The following is a 14,647-nucleotide window of genomic DNA, read 5'->3' on the forward strand; positions in this document are numbered from 1 at the left end:
GGCGTGAGCGGTCTCTGGATCCGCAGACCTGGCGTGAGCGGTCTCTGGATCGGCAGACGTGACGTGAGCGGTCTCTGGTTCTGAGTTCCAGGTTCGAATCCACTGGGCAGACGTGGCCGGAGCTGTCTCTGTCTGGGCAGACGTGACCTGAATAGTCTCTGACTGGGCAGATGGAGGGTGAACAGTCTCTGACTGGCCAGACGGAGCGTGAACGGTCTCTGACTGGGCAGACGGAGCGTGAACAGACTCTGGATCCGCAGACCTGGCGTGAGCGGTCTCTGGATCCGCAGACCTGGCGTGAGCGGTCTCTGGATCGGCAGACGTGACGTGAGCGGTCTCTGTTTCTGAGTTCCAGGTTCGAATCCACTGTGAGACACCAATGTGTCCCTGAGCAAGACACTTAACCCCTAGTTGCTCCAGAGGCGTGCGACCTCTGACATATCTAGCAATTGTTAGTCGCTTTGGATAAAAGCGTCAGCTAAATTAATAAATGTAAATGTAAAATGTATATTTTATGTCTGTGTGTAAATGATACAGTAGCTCTAAACATTTTCTGCATAATGATACTATGATTAATAATGTGAAATTAAAAGCTAATATATACAGAGACTGGACTCTATGTGCAATCAGTGGATCAGGCCACTAAATGATGAATATAGATAAGATTTAATCCTATAGTAATTATGGAGCAGCACATGATTGGCAGTATAAAAGTTTCTCCAGATCTGTGCTTGGCCAGCTGATAAGTCCAGTGGTTCCCATTAAGCCCACCAAAATCTAAGTCTAATGCAAGATTTATCTCTAATTTGAAAATATATTAATTAGTTGATGTACATTTTAGAATATAAAACTCATCTTTCCATTTAAATGAAAAGGATATACAATAATAAAGTACTATTTATGCATACACAAAAAAAAAAACAATAGATTTATCTCTTATTTGACATAATATCAATGTAGTTACCAAAGAAATGGCTGAAAATTGTAGAAATGTGTTGATTTCTGAAGGGTACCGAAACACCAAAGTTTTGGGATGACTTTGTGTGAAGTCCCCTGAGACAGCATGGACATGGGTGGGGCTAACTCAACATTGCCAAATGTGATTGATATGCAATAAAATGCGCCAGGGAAGTAACAAATCACTGAATTGGTTAAAATAATGAGCAGCATAAAATATTATTATCTCTCTTTTTAATTTGACTTCAGAGTTGAAAGTGGGCTCAAAGGGTACATGGGCTTAATGGGTACACTTACCCACCCCTAAATATTTTGCTGTCTTTAATTTATCACTGACAGACATTTGTGGGACCACCCTGTAATCCCTCAGATACAGGACATATTTTTGTTTGCGAATCAGTTGATTTCGTATGCATTAAGCATGTCCAATATGTTCTCTAATATTTTATTTTTTACAGTGCAGGCACTAACTCTCGCTGTTCTCTCGTATGGCAGATTAGCTATTTGTGTACCACTTGAGGTATCATATGATTGTGAGCCATAGATCAATGCTTGTTATAATTGGTGCTTCATGGACACTTGCAGTGTTGCTAACAATAACTGGAGCAATGTTCATGAGCAGACTTTCTTTTTGCAAACTTATTGTCACCGTTAACAGTTTCTACTGTGATCATAACGGTAGAATAGCAAGCCTGGAGCGGAGAGCAAAATATTAATTCAACTACAGACCTTGTGGCTGTTGAAATTGAATATACCTCCCAAACTTTATGGACCAGCACCACTATATAATTTCATGATGATAAAATCACCAGGCCCTTCCTGTCTGTATATTGACGTCAATGTTTCTTATTGACAGAAATGGATTATTATCGACATTGCTGTAAAGACGCTTTTAGCCTGATGTTGATTTCTCTTGGACTTACAGAACTATCGGATGTCACCAATGAATCTCTTTAGGATTACTAGATATATAAATGCTTGCTAAAATGGTACTAAATGACCAAAATAGACTGTGAAATTACTTCATTTCATGAAAAACCTGTAACTGTGAATAACCAAAAATAGTTTTTTCTTTACAAATGAAAACTGTTAAACCCTTTGCCCTCATCCACTGTTCTCTACATTAGTTTACTATATAACCTACTCGACGAGTGAATGAAAACATTTGACCAAATTCAGACACTGAGTGCCATTATTGGCTTACACCTGCTGTTAACAACAAGTATAAGGAAAGAGAAACAACAATTACAACTGACTTCCAGCCACAGCCTTAGATGAAATCAACTGAAGATATAAAAGACAACATTGCAGCTTCACTAATTAACAACCGGATTGACTTCATTTATTTCACACATCTGCAAAAGTTATTATTGAGGATTAGCAGAGGTTTAGATGTTGAAAATGCTTCATTTGAAGTCACCATTATGAACTGACCCAAACATGGTGATGATATGCTTCATGTTGCTTTATTTAAAGGCAATAACTGTTGTTGCCAATGCAGTGATGTCTATACTGTAGTTACATTAGCTCATGCACGTGTGCTATCTCTAGCTAAAAGGTTTGAGTTAAGTTGATGTATTTAGGTTTAATTATTTTTAGATTTAGTTTTAGATGCACAAAGTATTTGAGCAGTGATTAGTTTAACTTGTATTAACACATTTTCTGTTTAGAAGACTTAAATCAAGTAAGTTCACAGAAACAATATACTCACATTACTAACACAGTATAAATATTAGTTTTTGAACTTAAATGGTTTGTGGCTGTGAAATTACTGTTGGACAGTACTGAATAGACTGTAATTTACAGTGAGCAATGCACAAACCAATTCATTAAAATTAGTTTCTGTGGTTATGGGTTTATATCAATGTATAGCCTATGTAACAGTAACTTTCTAAGAAAATGTTCTTCTGTCCCCTCATCTTCAAGTCTATTGGGAGAAGTGATGATCCATGAAAGTCCCAAGTGCAAGAGAATGATCTACTATAAATATGTCTGATTAGTGGTATAATAATGAGATTCTGGCAGCTTTGGAGACGGTAGAGTATAAACCATGTCCGTCTGTTTATTTAAAAAAAAATAGATTTACTGTAGAGACTTAATTTTATTATTATAATATTATTTTCAAAGAACATTTAAGACTGTTTATTTATTAATGTGACTGGGAATTAAAGCATTATTTGAATACTATCTGTTATAGTTTGCATTTTTATAACAGTTCTTCATCACAGGTCACAAAAATCCAGATAACAGCTGTCATGATCTCCAATCAGTCAAACTCCTCTGCAAATGTGACCTTTGTTCGTCCTGCAACATTTTTCATCAAAGGCCTTTCTAATATTCCACATGCAAAATACTACTATGTGTTCTTGTCTTTGGTGTATGTTGTGATTGTTTTGGGGAATTCATCTATCATGTCTGTCATTTATTTGGTCTGCAGACTTCACACAGCCAAATACATTGCTGTTTTTCATCTGGCCCTTTCTGATCTGTGTAGAAGCTCGGCTTTGATTCCAAAAATCATAGAAATGTTTTTATTTGACCACCAGGTGATTTCATATGAAGCGTGCTTAACAAATATGTTTTATGTGTATCATTTCATGAATCTGCAGTCTTTGACACTACTTGCTTTGGCTTATGACAGTCCTGTTGCTATTTGTTTTCCTCTAAAGTATTATGCCATCGTAACCAAAACAGCCATGTTTCTGATCATAGGGGTTATGTGGATAGTGTCTGTAACATTTTTTCTATACTTGTAGGTTTAGTGAATACAATCTCCTTTTGTAGGTCTAATGTATAGTTATTTTTAAATAACTATACATTAGTTATTTAATGTATAGTTATTTTTGTTAATAGTTAATAGTTATTTCCCGTTCAAGGGAACTCGAGCTGTGTCAAATGCTGTGGGAACGCCCCTGCGTTGTGCGTCATGAAGCACGTATGGAATCAGCCCAATGCAGAGATGGAACGTCATAGGCGGGTGACGTCATCGACCAGGAAACTAAAGCACCCCATAAACACAAGCGCAACAGCTTTTTGTGCCTTCAGTCGCGCTATATGTGACCCGTCACAGAAACCAGGGACACAATTCGGCAGCACAACTTTCGAGCAAAATGAGAAAGAAGAGTTTTTTTTCAAAATTGGTGATTTTCAATTTTTTGGAGAATCTGTTAATTGAAATCACGAAGAAGCCTCTCCATGTTTGAGATAGCAGTATTGGTATATTTAAAAGCTTACATTTTGAGGTTGAAATCGGCGTGTTTTCGGAGATTCTAGCATGCAGTAGGGGCGTGGCGTGTCATTGTCTGTGTGTATTTCCATACTGAATAACCCGGCGCTTTTGCCACCGCCCTCCAAGTGAACCGCATGGCTACTTATTATGCTGTGCTCTGGTAGGCTCTATCTGATATCAAAATTCAATGAAGATGGATGGCGCAAAGATTGTCGCAGACGAGCTGGACCGTCTGGCAGTTACACCGAAAATGTTTTCGCCGCACTTCGTGGGCTCGGGAAACTGAACCGGAGGTATGGGTGCGGCGCGCGCGCCCTCAGTGCTTGAATACGGCGGCTCGGCTCGCTGACAGCGGTGGCTGGCTGTTTCATATGTGACGTCCCGATTGCTTTGAATGGGGAACGTTTTGTGAACAGGGAACAGAGTTAATGGACTGGCAACAATCTCCATAGAACATGAACTGGCACAGAGAATCGAAATAGAGGATGCAGTTAAGACCTTTGCTGCGATGAAGGCCTGCCGTGCGTGTTTCTGAAATGTAAGTTAAGCTTCATTTGCTCTTTAGTCGTTATTTAAGATGCTGAACCTGCTGATGATATAATGTGCTTGCGGACATTTGCGGACATTGTATACGCACATAAGAAAGTGGTGTAAAGAGATTTGCAACAGTAATTTGAGGAGGTGAAATGTGATTATTTGGAAAATTCCAGAAATGACTGCTTAAAGGAAAATGCCAGCAGGCATTTGCCTCCTGCATAAACTTTAATATTGTTGACATTTTGGGCACACTCTCAGCCGACTTCTCCCAGTAATAGAACTGATCTGAGGACAGTTATATTAGCTAAGAAGGCTTCGGCTAAGAAGAAGTCCTGGCGCCACGGCGCGCAGGACACTGAGGGTGGTCCCCACCGAGGCGGAAAGGTGTTCACCTCTTTCTACGGTGCCCATTCTTCCTCGGTGCCCTCAGGGGCCCATTCTGCCAACCACGCCTTCATGCCGGGGCGCAGACGGTCCCAGCGAGCGATTTCCCGAGGGACGCTCGCTCCCTCTGAGGAGGGTTTCAGAGCGGTTAGACCAGTTGTTCCCTGCCGGTGTGCCGTTACAGGGCGCTGCGTTTGCTGCTCAAGTTACACCAGAGGCCAGTCTCGAGAGACTGGTACCCTTAGTAGAATTTCTGGCAGAGTGGAAAAGCCTTCCAAAAATATCTCATTGGGTCCTGCAGACAATAGAAAGGGATTATGCTATCCAATTCAGGTGTCGTCCACCAAGATTCAGAGGGGTTCTGCCTACAGTGGTGGGCCCCGAGCAGGCTCTGGTTATGGAACAAGAGGTGAAAGCACTCCTTCAAAAGGAGGCTATAGAACGGGTTCCTCCTCCCAGTGTGGAGTCAGGCTATTACAGCCGATATTTTATCGTTCCAAAATAGGATGGGGGGTTGCGTCCAATTTTAGACCTGCGCCTATTGAATCGCTCGGTAGGAAAGCCAAAATTCAAGATGCTCACTATCAAGCAGATCGTGTCACAAATCAGATCCGAGGACTGGTCTGTCAAGATAGATCTAAGGGACGCGTACTTCCACATTTCCATCCTTCCACAACACAGGAAGTTCCTGAGGTTCGCCTTCGGGGGCGAGGTGTACCAGCACAGGGTTTTTCCGTTTTGCCTAACTTTATCTCCCCGCACTTTCACGAAATGCATGGACGCAGCACTAGTGCCCCTGAGGCTTCAGGGTGTTCGTGTCCTCAATTACATCAACGATTGGTTGATTTTAGCTCAGACAGAGCAGATGGCGGTTCGACATTGAGATGTCGTTCTCGTTCATATCAGGAAGTTGGGGTTGAAGCTGAACGCAAAGAAAAGTGTATTATCTCCTCAGAAGACCACTTTTCTGGGTGTCGTTTGGGTTTCGATTTCGATGCAGGCGCGACTCGCTCCGACCCGCATCGTTTCGATTCTCTCAGCTGTGAAACAAGTAAAGCTAGGCCAGCTGCTCACTGTAAAACAGTTTTAGAGACTGTCGGGTCTGATGGAAGCAGCGTCCGACGTTATACCTTGCGGCCTGTTGTACATGAGATCGCTACAGTGGTGGTTCAGGACCTAGGGATTCTCCCCGAGGGGAAATCCGCTCCGGACGGTCAAAGTCACGCGGCGCTGCCTTCGTGCTCTGGTCATGTGGAAACAAACTTGGTTCCTATTCAAAGGGCCTGTGTTGGGGGCTCTTTGTCGTTGCGTAACGCTAACGACGGATGCTTCCCTCACAGGGTGGGGGGGCGGTCACGAGTGGTCGTCCAGCCCAAGGGCTGTCGCAGGACCATCATCTATCACGGCTTATAAATTGTCTAGATGTGTTGGCGGTGTTCCAGGCTCTGAAACACTTCCTAGCAGACCTGAGAGGTCATCATGTGTTAGTTCAGTCAGACAACACGTCGGTGGTGTCTTATATAAATCATCAGGGGGGCCTGCGGTTTCGCCGGCTTTACAAGTTGGCCCGTCAGATCCTCCTGTGGTCCCAAGGGAGGTTACTATTTCTGAGAGCAATGTATCTTCCTGGGTATTTGAATGTGGTAGCAGACTCCCTGTCGAGACAGGGGCAGAGGCCGGGGGATTGGAGACTCCATCCCGAGGTGGTGGAGCTCCTTTGTTTAAGTTTCGGTCGCGCCGAGGTGGACCTATTCGCTTCCAAGGAGACCACGCATTGTCATCTGTGGTTTTCCATCAGCCATCCAGCCCCTCTGGGGTTGGACGCTATGGTGCAGCCGTGGCCGAGGTCACGTCTGTTCGCCTTTCCCCCGATTACTCTGCTACCTGGAGTTCTGGAGAGGGTTCGCCGGGACGGGGTCAGCCTAATATTAGTAGCCCCGTTCTGGCCGGCCCGAGTATGGTTTGCGGACCTGATTTCTCTTCTGGACGGCTCTCCCTTGGAGCTCCCGGTCAGGAGGGATCTACTCTCTCAGGCGGGCAGCATGATATTTCACCCCCGCCCAGTATTGTGGGCTTGGCTTCTGAGGGGGCCCAGCTCATGAACTCTGGTCTCTCAACCGAGGTTGTTGAGACCATTCTTCACTCCAGAGCTCCATCCACGAGGAAGCTTTATGCCTTGAAGTGGAAACTCTTCACTTCTTGGTGTGGAGAGCACCTGCAGGACCCAGTTAACTGCCCAGTGGGTGAAGTGCTGGAATTCCTGCAGGAGCGCTTCTCCACGGGGCTATCCCCCTCCACACTAAAGGTGTATGTGGCGGCACTGGCTGCTTCCCACGTCCCTTTCAGTGGAGTTTCTCTTGGGAGACACCCGCTTATAACTCGTTTCCTTCGTGGCACAGTGAGGCTGAGACCAGCAGTTCGTACGAGGGTGCCGGCCTGGGATCTGGCCATCGTATTAGAAGGTCTTTCCCTAGCTCCTCTTGAACCTATCGAAGAAGTTCCTGAGAAGTTTCTCACGTTTAAGACTATCTATCTTCTTGCTATCTCCTCACTAAAGAGAATCGGAGATTTGCAGGCTCTGTCGGTTTCACCCTCGTGCCTGGAATTTTCGCCTGGCATGGTTAAGGCTTTTCTGCATCCTAGACCAGGTTACGTTCCCAAGGTCCCTACTAATGTTGTTAGACCTACAGTTCTGCAGGCCTTTTGTCCTCCTCCATTTCTGTCGTCTGACCAGGAGAAACTTAATTTACTCTGCCCTGTTAGGGCGTTAGACGCCTACGTCCACAGAACTGCCCTGTGGAGGAAGTCAGAACAACTATTTGTGTGCTTTGGGCCACCCAAGAAGGGGTGTCCCACGTCTAAACAGAGAATGAGCAAGTGGATGGTCGAGGCTATCTCACTTGCCTATGAGTCGGCTGGTCAGCCTTCACCTTTGGCTGTACGAGCCCACTCTACCAGGAGTATGGCGGCTTCTAAAGCCTTACTGTCAGGAGTTTCCCTCAGTGACGTTTGTGATGCGGCTGGATGGTCTTCACCGCATACTTTCATTAACTTCTACGACCTAGACTTAAGTTCTACCCCTGGGGCACAGGTGATCTCGTCCTCTGTGTGCTAGTTCTCACATGGCGGTCACTTGGTCCTATGGCGACGTGGGTATTAGCGTTCCCACAGCGTTTGACGCAGCTCGCGTTCCCTTGAAAGGGAACGTTTCGGTTACGTATGTAACCCTAGTTCCCTGATAGGGAACGAGACGCTGCGTCATTCCACCATACTCCCGGCATTCCCGCTAGCGCTTCCTTCAGGCCCATCAGAAGCTGTTGCGCTTGTGTTTATGATGTGCTTTATAGTTTCCTGGTCGATGACGTCACACGCCTATGACGTTCCATCTCTCCATTGGGCTGATTCCATACGTGCTTCATGACGCACAACGCAGGGGCGTTCCCACAGCGTTTGACGCAGCGTCTCGTTCCCTATCAGGGAACTAGGGTTACATACGTAGCCGAGACGTTTTGTGACTATGCCCCAATCTGCAGACTAGCTTGAAAATGATATTACGATAAATATTTTGATAGGTAAAACTTCCTATGGTCTCCTGATTTGCACACCGTTGATACTGATCGTCATCTCATATTTCTGCATTTCTCTGGCTTTGCTTAAGATTTCTCATGGTTCTCAACGGATCAAAGCTTTAAAAACCTGCACTTCACATCTAATATTGGTGACAATGTTTTATCTCCCTGTTATGAGCAATATTATTGCAGCTGTAACAACACCTTTGCATCCAAATGTTCAAATAATTAACAATTCCCTGACACAGGTGATACCTTCTATGCTGAATCCCATCATATACACTCTAAAGACAGAAGAGGTCATGCAATCTATAAAAGAACTGTACAAACGAAGCAAGGTGAACACTATTAGAAAAAGAGAAATGAAATGCAGTAGGATAAATTAAATATACTAACACGATCTGATCAGTGTGTGAAGAAGAAACAAGGTGCATTTTGCCTTCCACAATATTGGTGTTAGTTGACTTTCATTACCTGCCTGAAAGAAAGATTTACTTGTACGTTGACAAGAAATATTTTACTAGTTTCATCAGCTGTGATCATTTAATAAATATCTAATTTAACAGAGTTTATAGATTCTGTAAGATGTGTCGTTTATCCATGCTACCGAGAACGTCCTGGTTGCGTATGCAACCCACCGTTCCCTGAAGGAGGGAACGGAGGACGTAGTCGACGGTCGACGAAATGGGGATCTCGCTAGAGAGCCTGTCTTCTTCGAGTACTATTGAACGAGCCAATGTAATTGGCGTGCGTGATTCGCATCACACACTCCACCCCCGCGGCGCGGGTATAAATACGGAAGTGGATGCACGCACTAGTTGCTTTTTCGCTGAGGAGCCGAGAGTAACCCGGGGTCAGCGGTGGTCCAGCGGTAGTGGCAAGGGGACTACGTCCTCCGTTCCCTCCTTCAGGAGCCTAAAACAAAAGCCTCCTGATGCCCCCGCAAATTTAAGGCGGGGAAGGACAGGGCTTAGGCCAGGGAAGTCACTGCTGTTCCTACAGGACCACTGGGAAAGCGTTCCCCGTACATTGGAAGGAAGGGACGCTGCGGAAGGCACATCCAACCCAGAGGGAGGTAACGTGGAGAATACACATATGAACTGGGCGGAAACCGGGCAGTCTAACATATGGAATGTCACTGGGGTGGCTCCAGCCTAAGACGGGGGAGACACACCGGACAGTGACGGCAGAGAGACTCTGCCGAGGGAAGACACGGGCTCGCCGCAGGGAGCCGTATCGTGGAAGAATACACATATGGGGTCGCCGTAGGGACCGCAACATATGGACCCAGCCTAACACAGGTTCCACACTGCTTACGAGTGGTAGGCCTAACACCAGACGTTCCGCACGTCCGACATCGGAGGGGTGTGGAGGAACTCAACAGGGTTCAATTTTAAGGGAACTCAACTGGAGTAGAAAGGCGCACGCATCCAGTCCATAGGAGGGGAATGGCGCAGCAAGCCGACACTTGAACCGGGCTCACGGTGAAACTGGCTTCATGAGAAGGGAGCCCACGGGAAGCAGCGGTTCAACTAGGTGTCGTCCAGCCCCCAACTCTAGAATCTGTTTTAGCAAAGCATATCGTCAACGCCCAGGCGGAGCACTTTACACTCATCATAGAGGAGCTCAACACCTAAGTGGACATGTTGCATCTCGGATCTTTACCGAAATGAAGGCAAGCACTAAGTGCAACTTTGCATGGAAACAGCCTTCCCTCTCTGCTGAATTCCAACAGATATTTGTAGAGCTGGTCTGAGGTCTATGACTTGCATTCTGTACACGTCCAAGCGAACGGACAGAGAAGCCAGGGCTGGATCTGCCTCCTCCAGGGCAGCGCTTGCAGGCTCACCACCTGCTCCTATTACGGGAGAGGTAGGAACCTTGGGCACAATCCGAGCCGGGGTCTCAGCTTGTGAGAGTTAGCCCGCCCAGACTCCAGGCACAGTACGTTGACCGAAAGCGAGCAAGTGCCTACCCTCTAGTAGAGACCACGCGAGCAGGAGAACTGATATAACAGATTTTTTAACTCACTGCCTGCAGTGGCTCAGGGGCGGTCTCTGCAGTGCAGTCGCACCAGGGACAAGGCCCAAGAGGATAAAGAGGGACACAAGGATTTACAAGACTTTGCTCCTCAGGAACCTGACGATCAGAACGCGCTTCTGCATACTTCTGCAACACGATGAGCGTCGTTTAAACACCGAGGCAACATCATTTTGAGGGTGAAGGAAAACAGCCTACTGCAACCTATCTTGCAAGAAAGAGAGCACTGAAGTGATCGAAAGCTTTCAGGATCTCCTCTGGAGAGAAGACGCACTCAACGACTTTGTTCTACTTCTAAAGGCGCAAGCACGCTACCCAATTCTAGGGGGTGCTCGCAGAAGTGATGGTATCTATCACATGTTCTTGTGATAGCCACCTGAACCTCCGCGTTCCGATATAAGACCGCCCGGAATCTCCGGGGGCAGAACGCGTGTGCCATCGTGCCCCGTCCCCGAAAGAGTTTTCAGGGGAAGTCAGGAAGGCTGTTGATGGGAACCAGGTCCAGTTGGGCCAACAAGGGGCAACTATGAAGACCTGTTCCTCTCCTGACTTGGCACGTAGGTGCACGCGACGGGCGCAAAAGACAGGAGCATTGCTCAACACAACATGTGAAGATCACTGGGCTTCAGGAGCATTTTCTGCTCAGCACTTGGGTGTGACAAGTTCACTGAGCTTCAGGAGCATTTCTGCTCAACACTTGAGTGCGAAGAACTTCACTGAGCGACAGGAGCATTTCTGCTCAGCACTTGAGTGTGACAAGTTCACTGAGCTTCAGGAGCATTCCTGCTCAACACCTGAGTGTGATAAACTCACTGAGCTTCCGGAGCATTTCTGCTCAACACTTGAGTGCGAAGAACTACACTGAGCACCAGGAGCATTTCTGCTCAGCACTGCGTGTGACGAATTCACTGAGCTACAGGAGCATTTCTGCTCAACACCTGAGTGTGATGAACTCACTGAGCTACAGGAGCATTGCTGCTCAACACCTGAGTGCGATGAACTTCACTGAGTTTCGGGAGCAATTCTGCTCAACATGAAGTGTGATGATTTCACTGACTTGAGCAGGCGCAAGGCGACCATGAGTCGCAGTCACTCTTAGAAGTCTCACTGGGGTTAAAGGCATTTCTGCGGGCCCCTGGGGCAGCTGAGACCCAGTGTTTGTCCAAGGGTAGTCCGCTAGGTTTACACAAACACCGGCGGAAAGATGAAACCGGGGGGGCAACTGAGCGGCCCCGGAATGGTCATGACCCAGCTGGACCCGGGGATGGAGTCTCCACTTGCCCTGGCTATAACTCTCGTGAGGCTCGATGGCGGCACGATTGAGTAAAGCGGGAAGAGTGGAACAAAGCGTCCTCAGAAGCTTCTGACTCCAGGGAGGAGGTGACGGGTGAGTTGTGACAGCAGCGGTCGCAATGTCTAACAACTCGAGGCACGAATGCCCGTGTAGTCGGGGGTCGCCCAGGACCCCGTTAAAACACGCCCATGTACATGGCCCCTCTGTTGAAGAGGGTTTGGCAGCAGACCGGGATGAACTATAGTCACACAGGGTGAGCTGCTCTGCCACGGTCACCTCGGGACTCGATCATGAAGCTAGCACTGAAGCGGTCACATATGGAGGAAGCCAATGGCTGCAACTACCATATACCCCAGGAGCCTCTGAAAGTTCTTCCAGTGGGACCCTTTCTCACTTCAAACACCAGCTGAACACATTCTCATTGGAGAAACGTGTTAGACCGAGTCCATCTCCAAAACTGAAAAAGAGATACTAAGCCCGTGGGCGAGATTACTCTCTTCCAGTTGACCTGAAGACCCAACGGGCTCTGGAGCACTCGAAGGGAAGGACACTACATGTCTTTCAGGTCGGAGCTGCAGACCAATCTTGGGCCAAGATGGTCACGACCCACCACCTAGTAGCACGAAGAATGAGTTTACAACTGGCCTTCGTACCGGCTGGAGGAGCGGCTATATCAAATCCTTCGCCAGCAGGATAAGATAAGCACGCACAAGTCAGGAGCACTGCTCAACACTCGGTGTGATGAATATCACTGAATTTTCAGGAGCACGTCTGCTCAACACCAAATGTGATGACTATCACTGACCTGAGCGGGGTAGCCGAGCCTGAGGTGGGGCAGCAAAGTAGAGAGAGTGGTGTTAGTGTGCTGTGCAACACTTACCTGTCTCCACAAGCGGCAGGGGGCGCGTGAGAAGGCGGATGACCGGGTCCTCGAGCGCACCAAATTGCCTGCTGGCGACCAAGGGGGAGCTGAGGGGTGTAAGGCTATACAGGGTCACACCCGCCAGACTGGCCCTCTTGAGACCCAGGAACAGATGAAATTGCTCTCTCCTTGAAGTGTGGGTACCGCTTGCTCCGCTTTTTTTCTTTTTTTTTTTTAGGGAGCCAGCGGAAGAACAGACACACACACAAACAAAGGCTCCACCCGGCCCTCACCCGGGGGGAGGGAGTGATCGTGCCACTCCAAGAGCATCTCATCCATTCCTGGGCGGCCCGCTCCGGAATGCTTTCGCTGTCACTTGCCACCTGGCTTGGCAGCACCTGGAGCGGGCTGGGCGTCCCTACTGCGGCCGGCTCCCTGCTGAGGCCTGGTGGAGGCTGCTGCGGAGGGCCAGCAGGAGCGGCGGCCGGGGAACGCCCACGGCGACGAGCAGGAGGAGGAGCTGCCACCGGCGGCGGGTGGAGGCAGCAGCTGGCCACCGGGGCAGGATGTGCCGGATGACCTCCGTCTGCGCTTGAGCGGCAGAGAACTGTTGGATGCAGTTCTCCACCGCGTCGCCGACCAGCCCAACCTGGGAAATTGGGGAGACCAGGAACCGATCCTTGTCCGCATCCGCCATACCAACCAGGCTGAGCCAACGAAGGCGCTACTGGACCACCAAGGTGGACATCGCCAGACCGATCACGCACGCTACGACACCTTACCCCGGAGGGCGAGGTCGGATGCAGTGCGGTGCTCACCTATGAACGCACGGTCTGGATTACCCTCGTGCATGCCATGGGTGCCCTAGCCTGCAGCAACGCCATGGCACGCAAGAGGAAGCGGCTTGCCCACAGGCTTTGTAAGCTCTGCCCGTCGGAACGGACAAAACCTCACAGGCCTTAGGGGGGAGACGAGGATCCCCCCAAAAGGTAGCGGCCGCCGGACACAGGTGCACCTGTGTCGACAGACCGCTCCAATGGAGGGACACCTCGCAACCCTTCACCGTTCCTCCATCAAGGGAAATGAGGGGGAAAAGCTATTCAGGCAGTTTCTGGCAGAGAAAGATGCTGTTCACCACCTGATAAGCTCTCCATGCATTTCGAGAAAGAAAGGCACTGGGGTGGCGAGCTGAGAACCAGCGCGGCCCGCCCCAAGATACCAAACTCCAGATTCCAACCGAGACTGAACGGGACACGGTGGAGGTTCCACTCGAGCCCGGCAGCCTCGGCGGCCCGTTTCAGCATAGCTGATAATTCTGGATCCGGCTCGGGCAACATTGAACTCCCGGAGGGAGACAATGCAGCCGAGTCATCATCTCTAGAAGTCAGCTCACCCTCCGATGCTGCAATCGGCGTCCTGTCCTCCAGGGGAGCCCCGAGTGAAACCGCTGGCCCACCCATTACAGATGGACCAGCAGACAACACAGGAGGCTCCAGTGGTTGCAGTGGAAGGGAGGAGTGAGGAGCCCACAGGGAATGGTTACCGGGCGGGACATCCAACACTATCCTCCGGTCACCCATCCCACACAGCACCCGAGGGTGGGGCATGGTAATGGGGACTCGCTCTCCGCGAACGAAGGCGAGTCTCGCCCTCAACACTGCGACAGTCATGTTCCCACAGTGAAAACACGAGCTGTCCACAAAAGCTGTCTCAGCGTGCTGTAAGCCCAAACACGTGACACAACAGTTGTGACCATCAGAGAGAGACAGGGAACG

The 14,647-nt window shown here is 48.5% G+C and overlaps 1 pseudogene; it reads left to right on the forward strand.

Moving 5' to 3' along the window:
* The first annotated feature begins 3,212 nt into the window (after positions 1–3,212).
* Positions 3,213–9,062, forward strand: LOC143749507 (olfactory receptor 51E2-like; annotated as a pseudogene).
* Positions 9,063–14,647: the final 5,585 nt, after the last annotated feature.

The sequence above is a fragment of the Siphateles boraxobius genome, unplaced genomic scaffold (assembly GCF_051911475.1).
Source record: "Siphateles boraxobius isolate OS27281-9 unplaced genomic scaffold, OSU_SipBor_1 25, whole genome shotgun sequence".
Lineage (NCBI taxonomy): Eukaryota > Metazoa > Chordata > Actinopteri > Cypriniformes > Leuciscidae > Siphateles > Siphateles boraxobius.